We start from the raw sequence: 26,196 nt of genomic DNA, 5'->3' as shown, positions 1-26,196 counted from the left end.
CTTCTACTGGAAATGGAATTCACAAAGATTAGAATTCAGTATATTTTGCTTTGGCTTTGTTTTTGCTGCCTTCTAATCTGTACTGTCATCTTTAATTTGCATGAACATTGGGGCAGTTCCTGAAGGAATGTTTCCAATGAAACCATCTTCAGAGCAAGCCCCATATCACTGTATGGATTGTACAAAACATGATGATGAATCAGTTTTAAACTGGCAAATACAACTGTGCAGAATTGTGCAAGCATGTACAACATATATCCCGGTGTTTCTTATTTTTTATGAGTCTCCCAGTCATTTTGCCTCTTGCCATTGTGCTGAATTGAAAGAAACCTGCTAATTTTAAAACTTCACATCATTATGTGTCCTCTGAGCATTTTCTCCAAAGTGTGTGTTTCAAACTCAGCTTCTGCTGTTAGTAATTCCATGGTCATAAAACATACAAGCCTAAAAATTTAATGGATAATTACCCCAAAGTTCAAATAACAACGAATGCATTGTTCTTATGACTTATTTTATTTTAATTTAAAAACTCTTCCTTCTAGTTCAGTTTACTGATGTACTTCTAGAAAAATGCAGGAGGTCACACTTGAGAGTTTATATTTTTTGTCAAATAAAGACCTAGATATATGACTTTAATGGAGAGAGGAAGGCAGAAAAAAAACTAATTAACTTATCCATATTCTGAAAATAAACATAACAAAAGCTTGAAGAAATGTTTCCAAAGTGATACTAAAATCTTAATAAGCTGTCAAATCTCCTGTTCAAGTAGAACTTAGAATGAAAAATAGTACAAGGAATTCTAACTGAACAATATCAGAAACAGTGTGATTCATCAAAATCTGCCTCAAGTCACAATCAGGATAGTAACCAATCAAAGCCATCTTTTCCTACTTTAATGGAAGAAATTGGTAACAGAGCCTGCCAAATATGTGAGTAATGGAATAACACGTTGATTACACCAAGTTAACTGACAGGTATATTCTAGGGAGATTGGTTCAATTCTGAATGCTACTATTATAGAACTGAATAAATAATACTCAAATAACAAACCAAGAACAGAGCTTTCTGGGATATTAGAGGTAATTGATTTTATGCACATGATAGATTGTAGTTTAAAATTGAGTCTTTGGGCACGGGAAATTTGAACCAACGCAGAAAGCATGCAACATTTTATGTCATGTATGAATCTTTCCCAAATGTCCTTCACTGGGTTTTAATCGGAACAACTTGTAGAGTAACCAGAACAACTTACAGAGTAGATCTGAGAAGACAAAATGTGAATGTTTATGTTGAGTGGGATTTCAGCATTTCCAATGTGGATCCAAATTCCAATTTATCAATCAATTTCCCAAAAATGCAAATGAGACATGAAACATAATACCTTCTTCTACAGATAAGTTTTAAAATTCCTTTAAAAGACCTTTCAACATATTACCATAGTATTTTGGAAAGTGATAGTGACCTTTTATTGAATTGCATAAAAAATAAACAGCAGTAATTTTCAGAACAATGTGCTAGAAATAACTTAGCACCAACTAAAGGATCATAATTACCATCAAAATTACAATAATGAGCCCCCAAACAATCTTTTTAATGAAGTCTGATCAGTACTCATTTAATAAGAACATTTTTTAATCATGAAAACATTGCCATTTGATTAGTTATATTTCATGCTTGAAAAGGTGAATGTTGAGGGAAATAAGCAATCTCTATTTAACTAAAGGCCACCTTGGCTCTACTCGTCTTCCAAAGGGATATTCATATATTTCTGATTAGGTGAGTTATTATAATTTCTAATTTAGGCAGAATGCCAAGAATGGATGCCAAGCAGACATTTATTTTCTCTCCTGTGTGTAGTCATATGGCCCTATTATAATCCTAAAGTAATCTTTCTTTATTAAAAGCTTTTGAAACAAAATATAAGGTATGTGTGAATGTGGACAGGCATGCAAATACAAGCACACACTATTTGTTGTTGTCACTGTATGCCACTGTGGTGTTCAACTTGAAGCTACTGAAAAACACAGAAGCACCAAATATCAAGATCTGTCAATATTTTTGCACAAGATTAAAATGGAACTGACAGAAAATGTAATAGAGAGGAATACGTAGGACTGATGCTTTGATCCAAAAAGTATTTATTTTAAAAATCCCATTCTACATGGGCCACAGAATAACATCATTTCTCTTTTCTAGTTTATAACCCTAAAATTTAGCCTTTTCTTTTGCAATCCTCTTTGAATTCTGCTCCTTTGCTAATAATCTCACTGCCCAAGAAATGGCATATACATTTTCCAAAACGATATTGGGACTAGGAAGAAAAGATAGTTCAAACAAACCACAAGTTTGTATTTATTTAAATTTAATCAGAATTATTTGATAAAGATTTATACGATCTGAAGAGAAACCAGAAATGTATAGTACACAGGGGGTAGAATAGATGGACGGTAAAGTATTATATAATATGATTTGGATTCGGATTTCATCTTGGGGAAGTCATGGGGGGAGGGGAGGGTTAGGGAGGGTTAGGGAGGGAAAGGGGGGGAAATGGGAAAATTTGTATTTGTAAAACTTTTTCAATAAAAAAAAAGAATTATTTGATAAAATATAGTCAATATGATGACTCCCTCTGTGTTATAGGGTTGTTTTATTGGATTTTTTTTCCCTTTTAAAAATAGTAATTTAGCTACTATCTTAATGCAGCAAGCCAGCCAGTAGCATTTTTTATGAAAGTATAGAAGATGGCCTCATATATTTCTAGATAAAAGGTTATGTGGATTTTTCATGAATGTTCATGGAAATAATGAAGATTAATTTACTCAAGTTCATTTCACGTTTCAGCCCAAATTAACTGGCAGCTTCTGAATAAAGCTATCTGGGATTAACTATTCTCCTACAAGAGTGTTTGACATTATTTGTTTGGGATTATACTGTATGTTTTCAACCTTAAACACCATCCTGATTTTTTGTAAGATGCTCGGAGCCAATAGATTGGAGCAACACAAAAGCTGATCTAATAAATAAATAATAAATTGCCAAACTGAGCCTAAAGTAAATCTTGTGATTAGTGACTATCTAAAAATTCTTTTCCATGCTGTATTGTCATGGTATCTTGGGAAAAGAAAATTACATTTAAACTATGTTTTCAGCAACATGCTGAATATACTGATATAACTTGCAACACCTTCATGCAAACAGCAATAGATCTGTGACTATATCATTAGGGTAAGCCATGAAGATTTTTTTCTGCTCAAAGAAAATTCAAATAATTGCTGCTCATGGAGGATAAGAACTTATCATTTCCTGTAATTAAAAGCTACCATCTCCATACTCTCTGACACTGAACAAATTAAGTAGGCACCTGGAATAAGAGTCATTACTCTTAAAACAAGAGGTTATATTTCTCAAGTGTACAAACTGTTAATTAGAACAAGACAGCTAATTGAACCAAAGCTGTGAGAAGCTTAAATTAAGAAAATTGAGTTGAAAATGAAATGGGAAGATTTTAAATGGTAGTGTAACAAACAGTTCAAAGGAAATGGTAATGCTTAGTCTGTGCTTCTTGTTTGATTATTAAGAACTTTAAGTATGGACAAAAACAAAATTGAATCTGTTCATCTCTTTGCTATTTCTTATTCATTTGAAAATATAGAAGGCAAAAGCTTCTATTACAGTTCACAAATAAGTAAATTACAGGTTTATGATGGCAGTATACAAGATGACTAATAGTATTGCAGTGTGAGCTATGATTTTCCGATCAAGATATGAGAATGTTAGGTACATTTAAATGCAGCGTACTGTATACAAGATACATTTTAATGAAGACCAATACAAATACTGATGATCATTCATTACTGACAGGCTAGTAACTGATTAAATAAGAAAAGATTTGTGGATGCTTTTTCACCTGCATTTAGTTTCTTGAAGTGCCTTAATTTGTCTGTGAAATGCCAGTTCTTTGAAAAACTATTTTACACCTGGAAAAAAAGATGTAGAAACTCCTATTTAAGGTGCAAAGTCATTTTCCAAGCTAAACCATTCCATTTTCTCATTGACAACAGTCAGTCAGCTTTTTTTTAACAGATTAACAGAGTTGGAAGGGATCTTGTAGTCCAACCCTCTGCCCAAACAGGAGACCCTACACCATTTTTCACTGATGGCAGTCCAGTCTCTTCTTGAAAGCTTCTACCATACCATAGGATTTATTTGTATAATTTGAGTGGAAATCTGTAAATCTTAGGATATCCAATTTAACCTGCTGATACCTTCCTCCTGAGGTTATCAACATTTTGGCAATATGTGTTTATGGTCTATATAGAAGATATATTCCTTATGCTTCAATAATCCAGATTAGTTTTTCTTTTTTTTTTATGTGAAATCTTTAAATAAATTTTGAATCCAACTTTTTCCATTTCAAAATTTTGCGGTTTTGTAATTCTGCTTTCATCAGTAATTAAAAGCCAACTGCAATACAAATATTATATTTCGTTGCAGAGTTTTAAAATTAAAATATTGACATTTGAAAAATAATGTATATGGATCTTGCTCTCTCTTGTCTTAAACACATAAATTTAATTTGATAATTGCGAATGTTAGGGAAAAGTAAAGGTGATCTTCCAAGAATATTTATTACAGCTTTGGTTTGCTCAACATAGACTTGAGGTAATTTACAATTTATTCTTATTCTTTCCTCCACTATTAGCAGGGTGACCTGAAAAAATGTGTGGTACAGAATTGATCTTAGTGCTGAAAGGCTTACTGATATGTCTATAGAGTCCTTATTCTGTCCTTTCCATATTCTATCTTCTTCTGAATTCTTCTGCTGAATAACTGTGGCTCTTATAATATTGTACGCAGTACCAGAAAAATCTGGCTACTGTTTTTTAAGTTTTCTGCCATCATCAAACTGGGTAGCAATTATTAACAAAGAATGGAAGATATTGATGTTATCTATCAATTGTGATTGTTTTGCCAGAACAAATTGCTTAACTTTGTTCTATTGTTTTCAAAAGGGCCTTGCCTAAGGTTTCTTGGGGGAAGAAAAGGAACTACAGGAGAGGTTATAAAAAATCTTAAATCACCTCGTTCTCTTCCTCTTTTTTTTTTCTTTTTTGTAATCCTCTAAAGAAAAATCCAATTTTGGTATTTTGGTAAGGTCTAGATTGGCCCCAGAAGAAAACTAGAGGCATTGTTATTTGGGGGAAAACAGATTTTTAACACTGAAACTCTGTTGCTGTTCAAGCCTATTGATGTCATGAGAATAGCAGCCAAAAGTATGAGATTTGTTAGCATGCAATGCACAACTCCTAAGTGCTTCAAGCCATTTTTTTTCTTAAACAGCTGACAATTTAGCATGTCTGTCTTACCTCTCTACCTTTCACCCTTGTGAAATAACTGAACAGTGGCACATATTATCTGATTACCGCCATTCTATCATGTTTCTTGTTGTTACCAAGACACCAGCTGGAGTGATCATCATTTTCTATCTTAGCTGCTTGTCTAGTTGCTCGTGAAGGCAATTAATATGAGTGTCTAATATTTACAGGATTCTTACTGCCACATTGTGTGTTACTGCACTCACCGCTGCTCCTTTCCTACATAAATTATTTGATAAGTCTTAACTTTACTAACCAGTAAAGAGTATCTTAATTACACAATACATTGAGCACAAAGCTTCTTCTCGGCAGGGGCCAGGCAATGGAAATTGGTGATATAATGCATTAAGCCTTCATTGGTATTGTTTATACATTTATAATAGTGGTTGTGGTCTTTGGTGATAGCAGAAGCAATAAATAAAAGCTATTAGGACTCTTCTTTTCATTATCCTATGATTTTATAGCCTTTGGTTTCTTAACTAGCCATGCATAAAATTAACTATATCTTTCACAATTATGGGAAATAACTACTTCTAGTTTTTGTAGCTGATATTTAGAGCTGTAATCTGATTTGCAAGATGCTGGTAGGGTTTGTTGAAAGAAATGTCCATCAGGGTTCAGTTCCAAGTGGGGAAAAAGACACTGGAAACATGGAGACTGCATGGAAACATAGTTTAATGGTGGACAGGAATCACATGGCTTGAGTTCCTGAACAGTAAAAGGGGCGAGATGCCGAGAGTTCCTGGGTTTTATGCCCTCTCTGGGCTTTGAACTTCCTGGGGCACAGGAAGAGTATCCTGATTAGTTGTCAAACTCCCAGGAGGTGGGGGTCTTAGCTAGCTTTGCTGGCTGAGGTAATCTTCCCAGGTGCCATGTGGTGAGTTTCTGTTGCTAGATGGGTCCTTTGTGTTGCAGATGGGATGCTGAGGCCTTAATGGCCCATTGACAACGGTGAGGGGAATGAGTTTCTGCTTCTCTGAGTTTTTACTTCTCTTTTAGGGAAAATATTCTGCCTTTTTAGTATATCCTAAAATATTTCATTTTTCTAGGAGAGGGGTGGTTTTAACTTCCAACAGGTTTAAAACAGTATTTTAGAATATATTTACTTACTCAAAGTAATATACAAAGTAAAGTATTTACGCTGTAATTGAAGATACTGTAGATAGAGAAAAACAAGGACATTGTATAATATCCAGGTTGCTATGCAGTGCCCAGAACACTTTCGGTGAAATGGGTAGCTATATACATTTGATTAATAAATAAATAAATTTATTTATTTTATTTTTATTTATTTGTTTCCATTTCTATACCGCCCTTCTCCAATAGGACTCAGGGTGGTGAACAGCCAGAGTAAAAAACAGAACATACAAAATTTAAAAGCAGTTTAAAATGATTAAATATTTTTGGCCATAATTTAAAAACAACCCAATTTAAAATCAGTTTAAAATTTAACTCAAGACAGCCCAGCTAGTTGAAATAAATAAGTTTTCAGGGCCCGACGAAAAATCTGGAGGTCTGTTATTGTACGTATCTCTGGGGGAAGGTTGTTCCAGAGGGTAGGCGCCGCCACAGAGAAGGCTCTCCCCCTGGGGGTCGCCAGCCGACATTGTTTGGCGGACGGCACCCTGAGGAGGCCCACTCTGTGCGAGCGTACTGGCCGGTGGGAGGCTATTGGTGGCAGAAGGTGGTCTCGTAAATACCCCGGCCCTAAGCCATGGAGCGCTTTAAAGGTGGTCACCAACACCTTGAAGCGCACCCGGAAGACCACCGGGAGCCAGTGCAGCTCGCACAGGAGAGGTGTCACATGGGAGCGCCCCGTCGCCCCCATAATCCCCCACGCGGCCACGTTCTGGACCAGCTGGAGCCTCCGGGTGCACCCCAGGGGGAGCCCCATGTAGAGAGCGTTGCAGTAGTCCAGGTGGGACGTGACGAGTGCCTGAGTGACTGTGCGTAGGGAGTCCCGATCTAGAAAGGGGCGCAACTGGCGTATCAGGCAAACCTGATAAAAAGCCCCCCTGACCACGGCCGTCAAATGATCTTCTAAAGACAGCCGTGCGTCCAGGAGGACACCCAAGTTATGAGCCCTCTCTGTGGGGTGAGTGATTCGCCCCCAATAGCCAGCGATGGCGTCAGCTGGCTATATCGGGACGCTGGAAGCCACAGCCACTCAGTCTTGGAGGCGTTGAGTCGGAGCCTGTTTCTCCTCATCCAGGCCCGGTTACATAGTTTGACTTGGACTGGGGTACTGGAATTCCCTTGATTATGGATTGCACTGGATTTCTTTGGGCTTGTCACTTTTGCTGTTAGCCTAATTTATCTTTCAGGGATTTATCTGCAGAGACAAAATTTTGTGAGATTTCCATGTATGCTGTCTTGAAACACTTTGAAAAAAGGTGACATACAAATGAATTAAATACATAAATAATGAGCAATGGAAATAATAACTTCTGCAAATTTCAGCTTGTGTAGTATTTGAAAAATATCAGCACCCTATAAAAATAATGTAAATAAATTGGATAAAAATACACTCATACATACAAAAATATAGCCATTTGTAGCTTGAAATATGGCAGAATTGCAGTTACTTTTCCAGCTAATGCTATGAAAATTTTATCAGGAATTCTCATCCAATTTGATGGAATGAACTTGCTTTTCTCCCTTCCAAAGGAGAAGAAAATTTCAGTGAAATTTTCATTGATAATGTTCATTGTAAGGTTATTGCGTTTGCTTTGTAAATAAGGTGTCCAAGAAGTATCAGTGAAAAAGAGGTAAGAGAACAAGAACTCTATTTGATGATACATTTATATAGTTCTTATCTGCAACTCTTCCTCCAGGAAATCTGGGAAGCTATATCAGCCAAGCCCCAATTTTAACAGTGCTTCTATTCAATTCCAAATAAATCTCCAGTAATAATGATGACATCTTTATTTAATAATAAATCAAGGAACTGAATTGCTGCTTGTCACAGGTGCTTCACAGATCAGGTAGCCCCTAAGGCTTATTTATGAGGGACGCGGTGGCTCAGTGGCTAAGACACTGAGCTTGTTGATCAAAAGGTTTGTTTTGATCAACAGTTTGAATCCCTAGTGCCGCATAATAGGGTGAGCTCCCAATACTTGTTCCAGTTTCTGCCAACCTAGCGGTTTGAAAGCACGTAAAAAATGCAAATAGAAAAATAGGGACCACCTTTGGTGGGAAGGTAACAGCGTTCCGTGCACCTTTGGCATTTAGTCATGCTGGCCATATGACCATGGAGACATCTTCGGACAGTGCTGGCTCTTCGACTTTGAAACGGAGATGAGCACCGCCCCCTAGAGTCAGGAATGACTAGCACATATATGTGAGGGGAACCTTTACCTTTTTAAGGTTTATATTCTGCTGACAAGGTACACTATAAAGAAGTGGTACAATTCTAGTGGTGAGGGACATGGGAATCTAGTGCCCACATCGATTTCATCTCTGTCCAGGGTCCCTCTCTGACATTTTTTCAGAATATGTCTTTTGTTCCAATTAGACAGATGAAGGTAGAAATTCTGTCCATGTTCTGACATCCTGCTTGTCGAGCAGACTCACTGGTTGGATTGACATCAAGATAAGTTGCAGTTTGGTCCAAGAATGTTGGTCTTGGGATTTATTCATACAGAAGATGATTTGACAGAAGCAACTGAGCAATTTGTATCCCCTGTGGCTCTTACAGCTTAATCATAACCATGATTAAGATTATACTTAACTTAGAACATTTAGAGTTGCTATTAAAAGGTAGCCTTTCAAAATCATTGGGATGATTTTGTTGGAGGACATCCTGGAGGTTTTTTTTTTTCAGTTATGTAATCCTATACAGTCAATGAATTAATAACCACCACATTTATCTTGGTCCATAGGGATAACCTAGCATCTAAATACATCCATTGAAATCCACAGAATGAGACATATAGTCACCTTTAGTCGTAGTTTACTGGACTGAAAAAAAAGCCAGAAATGACTTCATGAAAAACTAATAACTTACTGGCATTGGGTACCCATATTTCGCACTTCTCTGAGGTTCACTGGAATTAATTAGCTTCCATAAAACACAACATAATGGGGGTTAAAACTACAAAGTGCCTTTAGTGTTGTCCCTACTCTGCACAATTCTAAAACAAAGCTAGAAATAGTGAGAGAGAACAAACAACCCTGAAAAGTTACATACAAACCATAATGAGGATAAATGATGTTTAAATCTGGCCATAATGAAGCCAGTAAACCCGGTGATAGATCTCTAAAAATGAAATAGTGTGATGAAGCCTGCAATATTAATAACATCCTAATAGTTCAATAATTCTCTTGATGAGAGGTATTTTCAAGAAGCATTTGAGGGCTATTCAGCAGAAATTCAGAGTTTCGGTACAGTGGTTTCATAATGACTACTGTGACAGAGATGAGACAGAGAGAGATAGAGATGATAGAGATGATAGAGATAGAGTTAGAGTTAGAGTTAGAGTTAGAGTTAGAGATAGAGATAGAGATAGAGATAGAGATAGAGATAGAGATAGAGATAGAGATAGAGATAGAGATAGAGATAGAGATAGAGATAGAGATAGAGATATGGGATTGTTTATATATGTGTTTATATATGTATACATGTGGGACGTTTAAATATCAAATAGATTGCAAAGCCTTTGCCAGGGAATGCAGAGCAGGAGGTTGCACTAGATGACCTCTAGGGTCCCTTCCAATTCTGTGATTTTATTATTCTGTAAGGGTCTCCTGCTTGAGCAGGGGATTTTACTAAATTACCTCCACAGTCCCTTTCAACTCTATGATTCTGTTATATAGATATATTTGGTTTGCTGTCTAGTTATCAAACAGTCAATAGCTACTTACTAGCCGCAACCAACCTGCAAAGGCTCTACTGTGTAGTGTTACCTTTTTAAAATATCTCAATTTTGTATTTATTCAAATAGCATGCTGATTGTACGTTACTCCTGCCACCCACCCACTCAGTTACATAGACCTTTGTAGAAACTTTTCTAGAAAGGAAGGTTGTGTTTGTGAAGGGACAATACATATAATTCTAAATATATACTGTAGCAATAGCAATAGCACTTAGACTTATATACCACTTCATAGTGCTTTTACAGCCCTCTCTAAGCAGTTTACAGAATCAGCATATTGCCCCCAACAATCTGGACCCTCATTTTACCCACCTCGGAAGGATGGAAGGCTGAGTCAACCTTGAGCTGGTGAGATTCGATCTGCTGAACTTCAGCTAGCAGTCAGCTGAAGTAACCTGCAATACTGCACTCTAACCACTGCGCCACTTCAGCTCAGTTGAAGCAATTCATATTGAGGAAGAAAAGGAAAACTTCCAGCATATCAGTTAATGAAGAAATATAAGTCAAACAATGGGACAGATAAATATTTTTCATTGTCTATAAATCTCATGCATTAGATGACTGGATTGTAACACTAAACGATACTGCATGATCATCACAATTGTTTTAACTTCTGTTAGTTCCACCCAGTGGATTATCATTATGTTGGTCACATATTCAGCCTGATACTTAGGCTGGATTTGGGAGTTTTATCCACCTATTGAGTCCTTCACAAAGTATAGGAGGATGTGGATGTTTGATGGTGTTGGAGGTATGATCACAGGATATAAGTTGTTCCAAGTAAAGCTTCCTTTTGACTGATGATGATTTTGTCAATGCCTATGGAGCTCAAGTAGTGCTCCAGATGTTTTGGAATTGCACCCAATGCAACTGTTGGGAATACAAAACAGACAAAGTAATAGAAAATGAAGAAGCTAAAGTGTTCTGGACCTTCAGAATTCAAACAAACAAGCATCTGCCAAACAACAGCCCAGATTTAATAACCGTTGAGAAGAAAGACAAAAAAGTCTGGATAGAGGATGTGGAGACAGCCAAATAAAAGAGAAAGAAATATGAAGACCTACAAATAGGAGTAGTACAACTGTGGCAAAAGGAAGCACATTTTTAGCTAAGCACAATAGCTAGCAATAGCACTTAGACTTATATACTGCTTCCTAGTGCTTTACAGCCCTCTTTAAGCGGTTTACAGAGTCAATATATTGCCCCAACAATCTTGGTCCTCATTTTACTGACCTTGGAAGGATGGAAAGTTGAGTCAACCTTGAGCCAGTCAGGTTTGAACTCCTGGAGTGAGCAGTGTCTTAGCCTGCAGTGCTGCATTTTAACCACTGCAACACCACGGTTCTTTCAGATTAGATTAACATTCTGAATTTCTGAATTATATTTTATAGAGAAGAAAAAAGGGTATCCTTAAGAATGATTCTTTTCTGATAATGTTGTTGTCCATCTGATGTTTTTGTCTAGCTCTGCTTTCTCAGAAGTTACTCATTGTTATATTGTTCATTGATAAAACACTGAAAGGAGGAAAATGTAATGTCTCCCAAATGAATGAGTAGAATTGCGTTTAAATAATTTACTACCAATTATAATTTCTTCAAGGGTAGTGATATGCCTTTCTATAAATGATAGGAATTGGCAAGTATGCATTTGGCGAGCATGCTTGCCCAGTTTTGGTCTGTTATTTTTTGTTCGCACGACATAATTTCTTCCCTCATCCTCTTGTCATTTTTTGTTTATTTCTAGAGAATCAATGCTTAGTGCTAGCAGATACGTTTTCTACATGCTCAACTTATCAAGTGCTATTCTAGCACATCAGGGGATTAAACAAGACTGCAGCCTTGTTCCACTTTTGTTCATTTCAGGACCCTGGTGGGCTGTTAAGGCAATCTGAATTTTCATCCTCCTAAAGTGGCAGTTAAGCAGATCTACATCCTTCTAATGCAACAATTTCTGTCAAGGCAGCATTCAGGCCTTAGAAGAGCTTTGTGTTTATGCTATATTTCTGCAAGGAAGACTAATCAAAGATCAATACTAATAAAAAGGGTGTTACATTTTTTTTACAAAATTCACACATGATGCACAAATGACAAACTAAACAAATCTCATGGTATAAATACCCAGGGATTGTGGTCTTTACTTCTGGAAGGTATGATATTTATATAGCTCTGAAGAACCAGTGGCATGCCACAGCTATTCATACATTTTTCTGTACAAGATGGGTTATTATGTGTCAAATTATTAATAGCCAGATTGACAGTATAGCTCCTGTCTGGATCACAGCTGGTCTTTTATCAAGCTCTGCATCTCTCAAGCCTGATCATCAATTTCTTAGAGCAATACTTCAGTTGCCCTGCTATGTTTTTAATTTTTCCTTATGATTAGAGATGAGAGTGATGAGAGTAGACAGAAGAGTCTGGTGAAGTACAATATATTTTTACCAGCTGGTTTAGGCCTTGTTTTACCACAGTAGGCCTTGCCTTCTTAACTTCAGCAGTTGATTTTCAATCCAAACAGAAGAGACTTTTTTAAAAAAAAAATGTATCAAAACTATCCTTGTTTATAAGTTCTTATCAACTTTCTTAGGAGTATGACTCAGTGGTGAAATATAAAATTTGTTACTACCGGTTCTGTGGGCGTGGCTTGAGGGGGTTAATGTGACTGGGTGGGCGTGGCCAACTTTTTTTTTTAACTTTTAAAAGCATTTTTTCTACAACCTCTTTGACCAAAGAGGGTGTAGAAAAAATGCTTTTAAAAGCCTCTGATGATCCCAGCTGAGCCGCACGATCGTCAGAGGCTTTGTTTTTACTTTTAAAAGCATTTTTTCAGCCGAAGAGGTTGTAGAAAAAATGCTTTTAAAAATAATAATAAAAAAAAAGCCTCTGATGATTGCGTGGCTCAGCTGGGCATGGGGGGGGGCAGGGATTTTTGCTACCAGTTCTCCGAACCACCCACCGCCATCGCTACCAGATCAAACGATCCGGTCGAAACCGGGAGCATTTCACCCCTGGTATGACTAGGGACAATAATTTCTTAAGCAGTGTATTAGAATAGAATCTGATTTAATCAGATCCTCAAAACTTCCTTTTCTCCTAAGAAAAAGATATGAAATAATATGTACCACCTACACAACAAATAGTCTCTTCTCACAGTATATGCGCTCCTTCATCTCTTTTAGAGGGAAGACATATTATGCTCCTGTGGTGATGGACAAGTAGAGATAGTTGATAATATTCTTTATACTGTCAATTTTATAAAGATGTTTCTAGTGCCCTTATTTTCCCATTTTGGATTGGAATGCCAGGTTGTTCAAGTCAACCATGTGTGAATATCTTCTTGACAGTAATTGTTTTATAACATATATTATAGCAGAATACATCAGCATGTTTGATACATAGAATACTGGTATATATTAACTTTTCTGTTGGTATACAGATGCTACACTTTACTTTCAAAGTTATTAAAATACTTTACTTTGTTCTATTTGTAATTGATAAGTATAATATTGTTGTAAATCTTATTTTAATATTCCTTTGTTACCTGATGTTTTTTTTCTTTTACAACTATCTTCTGATTTATTTATTTAATTGCATTTGACTAGATAATATTCTCATCTTATGGCTGTCAAAGATCATAATAAAATAATGATAACTATATGAAAAGGGAGGCATGATAGCAGTGTTCCAAGATCTCAGGAGCTGCCACAAAAAAGAGGCAATTAAACTATTCTCCAAAGCACCTGAGGGTAGAACAAGAAGCAACAGGTGGAAACTAATCAAGGAGAGAAGCAACTTAGAACTAAGGAGTTAAAACAATTAATCAGTGAAACAACTTGTCTCCAGAAGTTGTGAATGCTCCAACACTGGAAGTTTTTAAGAAGAGGTTGGATAACCGTTTGTCTGAAGTGGTGTAGGGTTCCTGCCTAAGCAGAGGGTTGGACTAAAAGACCTTCAAGGTCCCTTCCAATCCTGTTATTCTATTCTATTCTAACCCTGATGAAGTTTGTTTGAAATAATAGTGTATATATGAATCAATACACAAGGTACAATTATTTTGACAGTCTGAGATTTTTCTTTCTACTCTACAAAAGAATATTGCAAGAAGAAAGTTCCCATACTGCTTATCTTCTTCACAACCTTTCTAGAGTAAATCAATTATAGGCAGAAGACACAATATGGGACTGTCCCAGGTGATCTAGATCTTTTCACAATTTTCTGGCAGAATAGAAATGAGCCATGTCATATTTCCTCCTAGGAATAAAGTTTCATTTTGGATAAGAATTGGAGTGAGAATTTCAACCTTGGCCTGTTCACTGCTGAAACCATTACTCCAACTTGTATGTGTGCATGAACAAATAGCATCCTTTTTCCTCTCAGTTCCCCTTATATGATGATCAGATAAGGAGCAGGTTGTCATTTCCTTCATTTTCCAAAATGAATGTTTCCAGGCACACCTAGTTTGCTATATTTCCAGTTTATATCATTGTTTTTCATCTCAGCAACTGGCATCCACTTGACTCCCAGGGCACTGTAGTTGCCAGCTAGATCAGAAGAGTTGTTTTATGGAGCATGATAAGTGATGTGAATGCGTAGAATGCAGCATGTTCTCTCCCCAAAAACATTACTAGTTTTCCCTCAAGTGGCAACACAAATAATGAACCAATCTGTTAATGTAAGCTTCATGCACACAGAGAAAAATAGACAATGCATTCTAAGGTTTCCCTGCATAGAATAGCAGAGAACCTTTAACTATTCTTCAGTATTTATTTTTGAGCTGTACATAAATGGCCTTTTGAAATTCTGCCCTAGAGAAGAGAAAACTTGCCTCAAACTTTTTGGAAGAAAATTATCACATGCTGTTTTAACTTATGTTAAAAAGCATCAACATTTTCCTCGGTGTGAGGCTTAGCAATAGCAATAAATCCCCTTTTCGTAATGAGCTTTAATCTTTTTTTTTTTTTTTGCAATTGTTTTTGGAACTAATAATAGTTAACAACTACATTGATGGCTTCAGGACCATTTTTGATCTCCCACAATGCCTGGGCCTAATGTCATTCAAGGTCATGTGTGTGGAGAGAGGAATGGCGTCCGTCATTCAACAATGGTCTGAATAATAATTGGAAAAACATTTTCTTCATTTTGGGAAGTTGAGCAAGAAAGATGACATAAATTTTCAGAAAAATTGCAGCTGAAATCTGTTAAAATACTTTAGTATTATCATTCTATTTAGAATCTCAGGTGGGAATAGTTATACAACAGAGATTTAATCATAAAGTGTAATTCTAAATTATTCAAACCGATTGGAAATAACATTTAACTAAAGTTTAGGTTGGTACCGAAAAGACTGCAATGTTAGCACCAAATTGACCTCTGTGGAATGGTCATTGAGATGTTTTGGATGGAAAAAAAAAGATGTTAAAGTTTTTGCAACAAAGGGATGTGTCAATTGGCTAAACAGATGGTCATAATGCAGCAACAGGCACTGTATAACAGAATAACAAAATCGGAAGGGATGTTGAAGTTCTTCGAGTCCAACCTCCTGCTCAAGCAGGAGACTCTGTACTATTTCAGACAAATGATTGTCCAGTCTCTTCTTTAAAACCTCTAGTGTTGGAGCATCCACAACTGTGATTGACCTGAAGCCCAATCTATAACCCTAGAAGTATGAATGGGGTGCCAATGAAGTAGGAATGGAGTTAAATAAAGTGATATCAATCTTCCATTCAACCATTACATTTGACATACTTCCTTTCTCTATTCTAGAGTAGATGAAGAGATATTACTCTGATGTTGTGGTTAAGGTGCAGGTTAAAAAAAATAGAGCTACTGTGAGTTCTAATCTTTCCTTAGGGAGGGAAGCTGGCTATGTGACTTTAGACCAGTAACACTCTCTCAGCCACACTTAATTCATAGGGTTATTTTTGTGGAACAATAAGAGAAAGAAGTATTATGTAAATCATCTTGAGATGTACTAAACAAAGATGGGATCAAAATACACAAGTAATATTATCTGCCACAGAGAAAGGAAACTGTAAAATGTCTTCTAATTGGTTTTATTCTGTCTCTATCTGATCTCATCCATCCATCCATCCATTCCCTCATCCATCTTTTCCTGTTTTGAATCTAGGTCATGATGTCAAACAAATTCTGGAAACAGCTGTTCCTTAACATGTGGAGATCAATTTATAAAACTGCCAAATCAAAGACTCAGATTTGGTATGGGCCAAATCAAAGACTCAGAAATTGAAAACATCAGAATTTTAATTCAATATAACTGAAATATTGCAATACAATTTTTATTCCAATATAATAATAAGTTTCAACTTTTCCTTATGGCTATTACCTCTATGCAAAGTATACATGCAAAGTATTTTGAGTATGTCTGACAAAAAAATATTTAGCAAGCTTTTGGAAAAGATCTGTTCTATAAATAATATTTTAAACCAATATTAATCAATAGTGTATTAAGTAGTATAGTGGTTGAACAGAAACCAGAATTGCAATCTATGGCATATAGTACAGCTCTTTAAAAATGTGATGGCTTTTATTTATTTATTTATTTATTTATTTATTTATTTATTTATTTATTTATTAGTTCGATTTATATGCCGCCCTTCTCCGGAGACTCAGGGTGGCTTACAATGCATTAAGCAATAGCCTTCATACTTTTGTATATACCTTAGTAGGGCTTTTTGCCCCCCCCCCAAGCGGTGTTATATTTTATACAAAGTCAGCTTATTGCCCCCACAAACCGGGTCCTCATTTTACCTACCTCGGAAGGATGAAAAGCTGAGTCAACCTTGAGCCTGGTGAGAATTGAACTCACAGTAATTGCAGGCAGCTGGCAGCTAAGTGCTACTTTAACAGCAGTTTAGTCCGTTGCGCCACCAAGGCTCTTGATGTTATTTTGATGTAACAAATAAATTGCTTTCCAATTCACAGTCCTTTCTCTTTATAAATACTTTTCACTTAATAATCAACTGTTCAGGCTTAAAACATAATGATTAGGTCAAATGAATCTATTTTGATCAATCTTTTTCAACAAGTCTTTCACTGGAGATATATTTGTCCAAATAATTGGTTTTCTAGCACTGAACAGTTTTATACAAGTAAATATATACTTCTATAAAAATGCACTTAAAAATCTATTTGGAAGTAAGTATAATTGAACCAAACTTCTGAGTTGATATTCTTAGCTTTTGAGCTGTATTTATTTTTTCTTACCTCCAGTTGGGATAAAAGCTTAGGGTAATCCAAAATTGGCCCATCAAATATGATCATTAATTGAAACATGTTAATAGCTGCAGTTCAACAATGTCTGAAGATTCAAAGGTTCTCCACCCTTACTGTTTTATTACAAACTACTTTATATGTAATACAAGTTTAAATCATCAAATGTTCGTTCTGTTCATTGCGACTTACACCACAGTTAATCCTGATGATTGTCTATTTGTCTATTTTGGAATTATGTTTATTATTAAACAATGAACTAAAATAAAAACCATCATTTAAAATACACTTAACCCTCAAAACAGTCACCTGGATAATGGCGATCATAGAATATAACACATCAGAATATAGAAAGTGAAAAATGTGGAGAGGTGATTGTACACTTCACAGACAAATTAATATTCTGCAAAACTATTTATCCTAGGATCTAACCACTATGCTAAGGACAGATACAAAAGAAAATAAAACAAGAAGTTATATAGAAATGAAGAATAAAGGAAAACATACAGGAGTTTACAGAAAAGGAGTGGAGCTTGTGACACTTTTAAAATAAATGCTTTGGTACTAACAAAGCCTAGTAGATGGGAAGTAAATTTTATACAGAAATGGGTAGTAAGTCATAATAGGCAAGCTGACTTCTCAAGTCAGTTTGGTCTGGAAATAGACTGATCTATTTCTCAAAATGTCATTTCTAAAACAAATCAAATGTCATATCCAAGATAAATTCATTGCATCACTTCTCTTCTTTCCAATTTTCTCTTCCTGCCCTTCTCTTACCTTTATTTTTGCTGACTGATTAGCAGCAGCAATTCACTGGCCAGAGTGGAAAAAAAATCCCTTTTTCCCAAATCTGAAGCTGCCATGTTCTGTGCACTTCAATAATTGTAGAAAAATATAATTTTCATAAAAGTATTGACATTACAGTGTCAATTCAATACAGTTTCCCCCAAACTTATCATGGTCCAAAGCAGTGGTAAAATCTAAAATTTGTTACTACTGGTTCTGTGGGCATGGCTTGGTGGGGTGGGTGGTGGTAATGTGACTGGATGGGCGTGGCCAACTTTTTTTCCCCCTTTTAAAAGCATTTTTTTCTACAACCTCTTCGGCCAAAGAGGTTGTAGATAAAATGCTTTTAAAAGTAAAAAAAAAACAAAACCAGACTCTGATGATCGCGCGGCTCACCTGGGCATGGGGAGGGCGCAGGGATTTTTGCTACCGGTTCTCCGAACCACCCGCCGCCATTGGTACTGGATTGGGCGATCCGGTCCAAACTGGGAGCATTTCACCCCTGGTCCAAAGGTAGCAGATTAGCATCATAAACTATCCAGATAGAAACCTTGGCACCGTTTTCTGGTGTTCCCTCAAGACCTCATCACTTGTATGTGCATATGTACATAAAGACAAAACCCACAACAGAATAATATTTACTGAAGAGCATTTGTGGTCCATGGACAGTCATAGCTAATGAATTAGAAAAGATAGATAAATTCATCTTATATAATAATGGACCTTCTGTCAGTTTTAAATTTTAAACATAAAATGGTGCCGAATTCCATTTTCTTGGATATCCCAAAATATCACTATACAATTTCCTTTCCCAGTCTTAGAATAGAATGACAGAGTTGGAAGGGACCATGGAGGTCTTCTAGTCCAACCCCTTGTTCAGGCAGGAAACCCTATACCATTTCAGACAAATGATTGTCCAATATTTTCTTTAAAACTTCCAGTGTTGGCACCCAGAATGTGTGGAGGCAAGTTGTTCCACTGATTAATTGTTCCAACTGTCAGGAAATTTCTCCTCAGTTCTAGGTTGTTTCTCTCCTTGATTAGTTTCCATCCATCCTTTCCCAGTCTCCTAAAGCTGCTTTGGAAAACTGTTTGGCTTGCCTCATAAAGATCAGGATGTTGTTTTTTTTTGAGTGGGTGGGTGGATGAAGGTCACATATTAACTGCATAAATCCAGATGACCAGTAGTTTTCTGTCTTTCTTTTTCTTTGTCATTTTCTGTGTAACTTTAGGCTGCCTGTTAAAGGAAGTTCTGATTTTTGTACTTTGTATATCAGCCTTTATATTTGATATGCTTCCTTCTGGTCATATTATAATTCCATTATAATATGCATTTTAAAGATGTTGGTACAGACATCCTTTAATCACTTGAAATTGTTTCTCAACTTTAGATAACTTTTTTCAGGTACCAAGCATTTTATGTCTGACTATTCAACATGATGAATGTGAAGACGAGAGGGGAATACCTAAATATTTTGTTTTAACTGATATGCATTTGATTTGTGTATTAGAGTAGATGTTTTTACCTTTTTGAAGTAGAAGACTGTTATATTGCAGTATCCAGAATTAAACATTATTTATCAGATTGCTTACATTTTTGTCATATTTTTATATCTGTTGTGAATTTTTTGATTTGGCTTCCTGCAGTGAGCTCAGATTGGTTGGTATAAGTAATTCCTCCTCATTGTGTAATCTACAGAATTGTATTATGTCAGTAACTTTGAAGTGGAATTGCAATTAAAAAAGAGTCTATAATGCACATATTGCTGGGTGTGATAAAACCATTATTAAAAACTTTAAGCTTCATCAGATCTCTTATTTTATTATGTTTAATTAGCATAAGCAATTATTACATTCATTCCTACTCTCTTGTTAAATGCTAAGCCCTTCAGCATTACATCAGGATCTAGCAATGTATGGCTATTCTTTAAATCATGTCTCTATCACTATTGTCATGATTGCTCCTTTAATGGACTATATCAGGGGTAAAATCCAGCAGGTTCTAACAGGTTCTGGAGAACCAGTAGCGGAAATTTTGAGTAGTTCAGAGAACCAGCAAATACCGGGAAGGAATGGGGATTTTGCAATATCCTTCCCCTAGGAGTGGGGTTGGAATGGAGATTTTACAGTATCCTTCCCTGCCACGCCCACCAAGCCACGCCCACAGAACTGGTAGGGAAAAAAATTGAATTTCACCTCTGGACTATATCATAAACTCTAAATTAAAACCAGTATCTAACAGACTCTGATAATAAATATATTTAATTTCCAATTAGAAATTACTATATTCCAGATCCATCTTTTCCCCTTGGTTCCCTCCAGATGTATTGGACTACAAATCCCAGTTCACAATCCAACATGGCGATTATAGCCCAGTTTACCTGGGAGAACAAAAGCTGCCTTATAGAAAAGGGTATTTGCTCTAGACTGGATACTTCTAAACCAGAGGTCTTCAAACTTGGCTTGGCAGCTTTAAGACTTGTGGACTTCAGCTCCCAGAATTCTCCAGCCAGCTATGCTATGCTATGCTATGCTGGCTGGAGAATTCTGGGAGTTGAAGTCCACAAGTCTTAAAGCTGCCAAGCCAAGTTTGAAGACCTCTGTTCTAAACTTTCCTTTCCCAAGAGATATAATATTTGTATACATCAAGTGGATGTTGCTTAAGAAATGAAATGGGGAGTTAGAGCAAGGATGAGAATTTGATTACTAACTAGTAAAAAGCACTAATGGCAACAAATGAGCCTTTGGGATATGCCACTTCAATGGCACCTTTTTATGAAAACCAAGCCAAAACTTTCTCTTTCACCAACCATATCCTCATATGCTATTACGATACTGATGCATTTGTAGGTCTAACTTTTCTTTTCTGGAAAAGACATTTTAAATTACACTATTGCATTTTTCATCACACTTGGCAGCCTATATGATAATTTGTGATAACAGGCATGAAATATGAGCAGATGCAGATGCAGTAAATGAGGTAAGTCACTCATCACTCAGACTACTATATTTATGGAACTATTAAAAAAAGCATATGCCTTCTACAGGTTTATTGAAATAGGCATCTATTCTAAATGACATGGTCTTTCAATTTCATGGCAAAGCTTTTTCAGATTGCTTAGGTGAATTATAATATATGTGCCAAAGATGCTTGTTTTTACTGTTCTCTGAAATTTAATGCTACATTGAATTTTAATGTTTTCCTGTTCCTTCCATCACTTTTTTGAGGCTTGAAACTTGCTTTACAAAGAACAGTTTGATGGATCAATTGTATGCAGAGAAGGAAGTAAATTTAAAAATGTAGGACCGAATAGGAGGCTACTTCAACAGTGGCTAGGACGATAATGTCACATGATATATTTTCATGATATTTTAGTTCTCTTGCAATGCATTTAGATAATATATTGAGAAAAAGAACCTTTGATCAAAAGTCATTCAGAAAAGTATTGCAAACTGTTTATAACTTCACTTGTTGAAATTTAGGAAGAAGGATGTTAATATGTAGGCAAGTTGGCACATTAAGATATAAGTAATAATATTTCAAATTACTTAAATTCATGCCTAGTAATGCTGAGTATTGCCAATCTGCATTTAAAACTGGGCAACATCAATTTACTGATCTATTATCTTGATTTATTTATCATGATTTTTTTTCCTAATCTGATGTTTTCAACTCTTGGTAGGCCACCCAGACTCTCTTGATGAAATATCAACCAATCTATCACACTTAGAACAATTATTGCTGAGAAAAGATATACTGTATTTTTTGCACTATAAGACGCACTTTCCTTCCCCCCCAAAAAAGTAGGTGGAAATGTCTGTGCATCTTATAGAGTGGATATTGCGGTCGGAGAAGGGGGGTTGGTGCCTATCACCACTGACGCCGCCTGTCACCTCTGCCGCCATTTGCTACCACCAGGGAAAGCTGGAGCCTTCGCTGCTGAGCAGTTGAATCAGTCTCCCAGAATACTGCCGATCAACTGTTCTAGGCAGCTGGGATCACTGCCGTTTACCACCACCAATTGCAAATGGCGGCAGTGGTGATGGTGAGCTGTGATAGCAAGGGGCAGCAGCGAATGATGAATGGTGGTGACAATCTGCAGTGATAGGTGGCGGTGGCAAATGGCAGCAGCAAGCACCAGTGAGCAGCAGCAATAGGCGGCGGTGATAGGTGGCAGCGGCAAAAGGTGGCGGCAGTGATAGGTGGTGGCGGCAATAGGTGGCAATCCCCACAGCCTAGAACACCTGATCAGCGGTATTCCAGAAGGCCGATCCAACCGCCAATCAGCTGCTCGGCAGTGAAGGCTCCAGTGTTCCCCAGCGGCGGCAGCAGCAGCTCAGCTCAGTTGACCGGTGGTGGGCACAATGGAGCAGAACCCTGATAAGCCACTGGGGCTGTGATAATGTGCTGAAGCTAACCAGTCTGTTTGCTGTTTGCTGCAAGAACACTAGCCAGATAAATACCGGATGGATGCTGGGAGGCAGAGGCAGATTTTTTTTTCTTGTTTTCCTCCTCTAAAGCTAATGTGTGTCTTATAGTCCGGTGCATCTTCTAGTGCAAAAAATATGGTACTACATTATAGGTTAATAACATGGTTACTTTCTCTGGAAAAAGCAGAGCAAGACAGCACTGTATACCACTTAGAACTTCGGGAATATAATCAAGTAGACCTTTGGAAAACAGCAACTATACCAGATTAATTATTCAGGAACAAAGAATAGAGGAGCATTCCATGAGCCAGCCTTCTACAAAAACTCCAATCTTGTAGAAAAGGGACTCCAGACCCCTAGATCAGGGGTGAAATCCAGCAGGTTCTGACAGGTTCTGGAGAACTGGTAGCGGAAATTTTGAGCAGTTCAGAGAACCAGTAGCGGAAATTTTGAGTAGTTCTGAGAGCCGGCAAATACCACCTCTGGCTGGCCCCAGAGTGGGGTGGGAATGGAGATTTTGCAATATCCTCCCCCCAGGAGTGGGGTGGGAATGGAGATTTTGCAGTATCCTTCCCCTGCCATGCCCACCAAGCCACACTACGCCCACCAAGCCATGCCCACAGAACCAGTAGTAAAAAAAAATTGGATTTCACCACTGCCCTAGCCAGGTTTCAGTAATACAAGCCAGGTTGGCTTTCTCATTCAGAGTCAAGTTATGGATGAGAACAGATCATACAAACCAACCTGGATTCAGCAGCAGCACATGACAGCTCAGGGCCTTGAATGTCTGCCAATCTCTCAGTCTGAGGTTGGGGGAACTGGAAAAATATACTAGTGGCAGGGTCCCTGAGAGTTGCCTATCTCCCATCTATTTTCATAATTCTCCCTGCCAGTTATTGCTGAGATGTAATAACCTGCCCTTATTCCTCCAGAGGCTTTTCTTCTCCCTGCCCAAATTGATCCAAGCCCACATTCCCCATGGAAGAAGCTGAAAGCCAAGCAAACATTGAGCAGAAAAAAGGTGGGGAACAGCTAGTTCATCTAATTATGTCAATAAAATAATAGATTTTTATATCCAAGAAGTTGTCTTTAGCTTCATGTGTGGCATCAACAGTTCAATGTTTCCAGATGAATTTATTCAGAAATGTAATAGATCAATTGTTGTTGTTTTTTATCCCTTTTAAGTAAGTCCCTTTTGGAGGAGGATTAGCGAAAGGGGGAAGAAATCATTGTCTTACGAGACTGTGCCAATTATTATTTGAATTACATTCAATAATGTATCAGTTCTTCTTTTCTCTTCCTTTTTAAATGATTCTTTTGGGCTTTATTTTATTTATTAAATTGAGATGCTACTCATCTCACTGTCCAAAGTAATTCTGGGCAGTTCACAATACTATAAAAATATAAATATAAAAAAACCTTTTAAAATTAGGATAATCAGCAATTTTTTATAAGATATAGCATCAGCATTGGAATTACAGTTGCAATTTAATTTACAGTTGATAATAATTGGGGTCAGATATTATTTATTTAAACTATTTTCATGCAGCCTTTCAAGGCAAATCCATCTCAAGGACATTTATGAGGCACTATTTTAGAACAATAAAATGCAGTTACTTCAAACAGCAATATAAAATATTCAAAATAATAACCTTCCTTCAACAAGCCAACTGTCATATCCAGATTTTTAAAATCCCTTTTAAAAGAATTAGCTGAGAATAGCTGAGAATACACATGCCCATTATATACATGTCCATTATAAAGATATCCATCCAGAGTGAAAGGGTTATTTTTCTATCAGCACCAGCCCAAAGATAGATATGGGAACTTGGCTGATTTTGGAGCCAAGCAGATTCACATAAATGATAGTGGATCTTCAAATAACCTGCTTCCCATTTATTTATGGCTTTTGAATTTGGGTCCAGTAGAAGTCATAATTTGTCCTTTTAATGTCCTGCTTATAGATGGGAGCAGTAATACTAACAGTAACAGCCAAAGAAAAATGTAATGTTGGCCAAACTAAATCAGGTCAGAGCCAGATTAACCAGTCAATCAATCTGTCAGATTAAAATAATGCAACACAGAAGACTCAAAAGCAAGGCTGAATCACAGGAAGCAGTTCCACAGAGTAATTCCTATGCCAGCAAGGAATTGCTCATGACAAAACCAATAACAGCAATTGTTAAAAGAGAAATGTGATGCACGAGCTTAAACATTGCAAAAAGCATTTACTTTGGAACCTAGGCATTGTTTCTTGCTGTTGGGGATTTTCTAATCTTCTACCACAAGTGTGCCTGCCTCCATCTTGCCTTGCATTCTTCCATTCTCTGGCAAGGACCAGAAGAAGGAAGGAAATAAGTCAGCATTTTTCTTCAAAACCAGTTCTTTTTTTCGTCAACATTGCTTGGTCTAGCTTATTCAATTATCTGTTCCCTTCTTGCAGTTATTCCACCTCAGGACATTTCTGAGCTAAGTGTGGCATTTGGCCCTTCACAGGGAGTACAGCCTTAATTAATGTCAGTTTTAAATCTCCATTCAGTTTTGTTCACTTGTAGGATTTTTAACTTTTTGATATTAAATTTTAGTGCGCCCTCTCCTCCTCCTTTTACATTCCCTTCATTTCCCCACACAACTAACTCCAGAAAATCTATTCATAGTTGACACCCTTTCTTGGATTAGAAAAGAGAGAGATTACACATGATTTATATGCATTGCTTTCAAATATTTATTTCAAAAATTATTCTGATTAAATTCCAATTCCAACAGTTTAGAAACTGTTTCCTGAGAGTTCCGGCTGACACTGTGGCACAATTGGATGTGAGGAGTGGGTCTCTGTGCTCCCATGCTGAGTTCTTCCCATTGGAGGGTTCCAAAAGGAGCTAAAGCCACCCTGTAGGGTGGTGAAGAAAAGAGGGGTACCCTGCAGGTCACAGAAAGCTGCAACTCTTCCATTTGACTCAGGGCTTCTTCCCTCTTATCCAAGATGAGGAGAAGAGGCAGCCATAATGTCTGCCATGAAGCTGGGACAGCCAAGTCAACAAAGAAAGTGCAGGAGCGGTGTAGATGGACAGTAACTGGAGCTGGGTGAGAAGATTCTTGTTTTATTTAGACCCTAACTTTAAAAGGGGAAAAAAGAGTAAATCCAGGAAAAGAAACTCTTAGAATTGTTTGTTAAAGCAGCGAACAATTATACAGAGAAAAATCCTAGACCCAAAAGAAAGGAACTAAAGGGGAAAAAGCTAAAGACTTTTTAAAACATAGAAAATTGGACTTCCAAACTGGGCAGGCATTGTTTTGGAAAGGCATTTTAAAATACTGGAACTATCTACTTGAATAATTGATTTTGCTTCTATCAATTGAATTAAAATTGGATTAAATAACTTGTTACATTTGAAACCACACTGAAACCTAAGCTGAGGGTGCCACCTATTGATGAATAGAAAATATACCATACCCCTACAAGCCTGGGAATGTTTTTGATAAGAGAAATAAACAAGATTTCTC

The sequence above is a fragment of the Pituophis catenifer genome, unplaced genomic scaffold (genome assembly GCF_029215685.1).
Source record: "Pituophis catenifer annectens isolate HBS135680 unplaced genomic scaffold, rPitCat1.0.hap2 SCAF_6, whole genome shotgun sequence".
In the NCBI taxonomy this organism is placed as follows: domain Eukaryota; kingdom Metazoa; phylum Chordata; class Lepidosauria; order Squamata; family Colubridae; genus Pituophis; species Pituophis catenifer.
Note: the sequence above shows the minus strand (reverse complement) of the source record.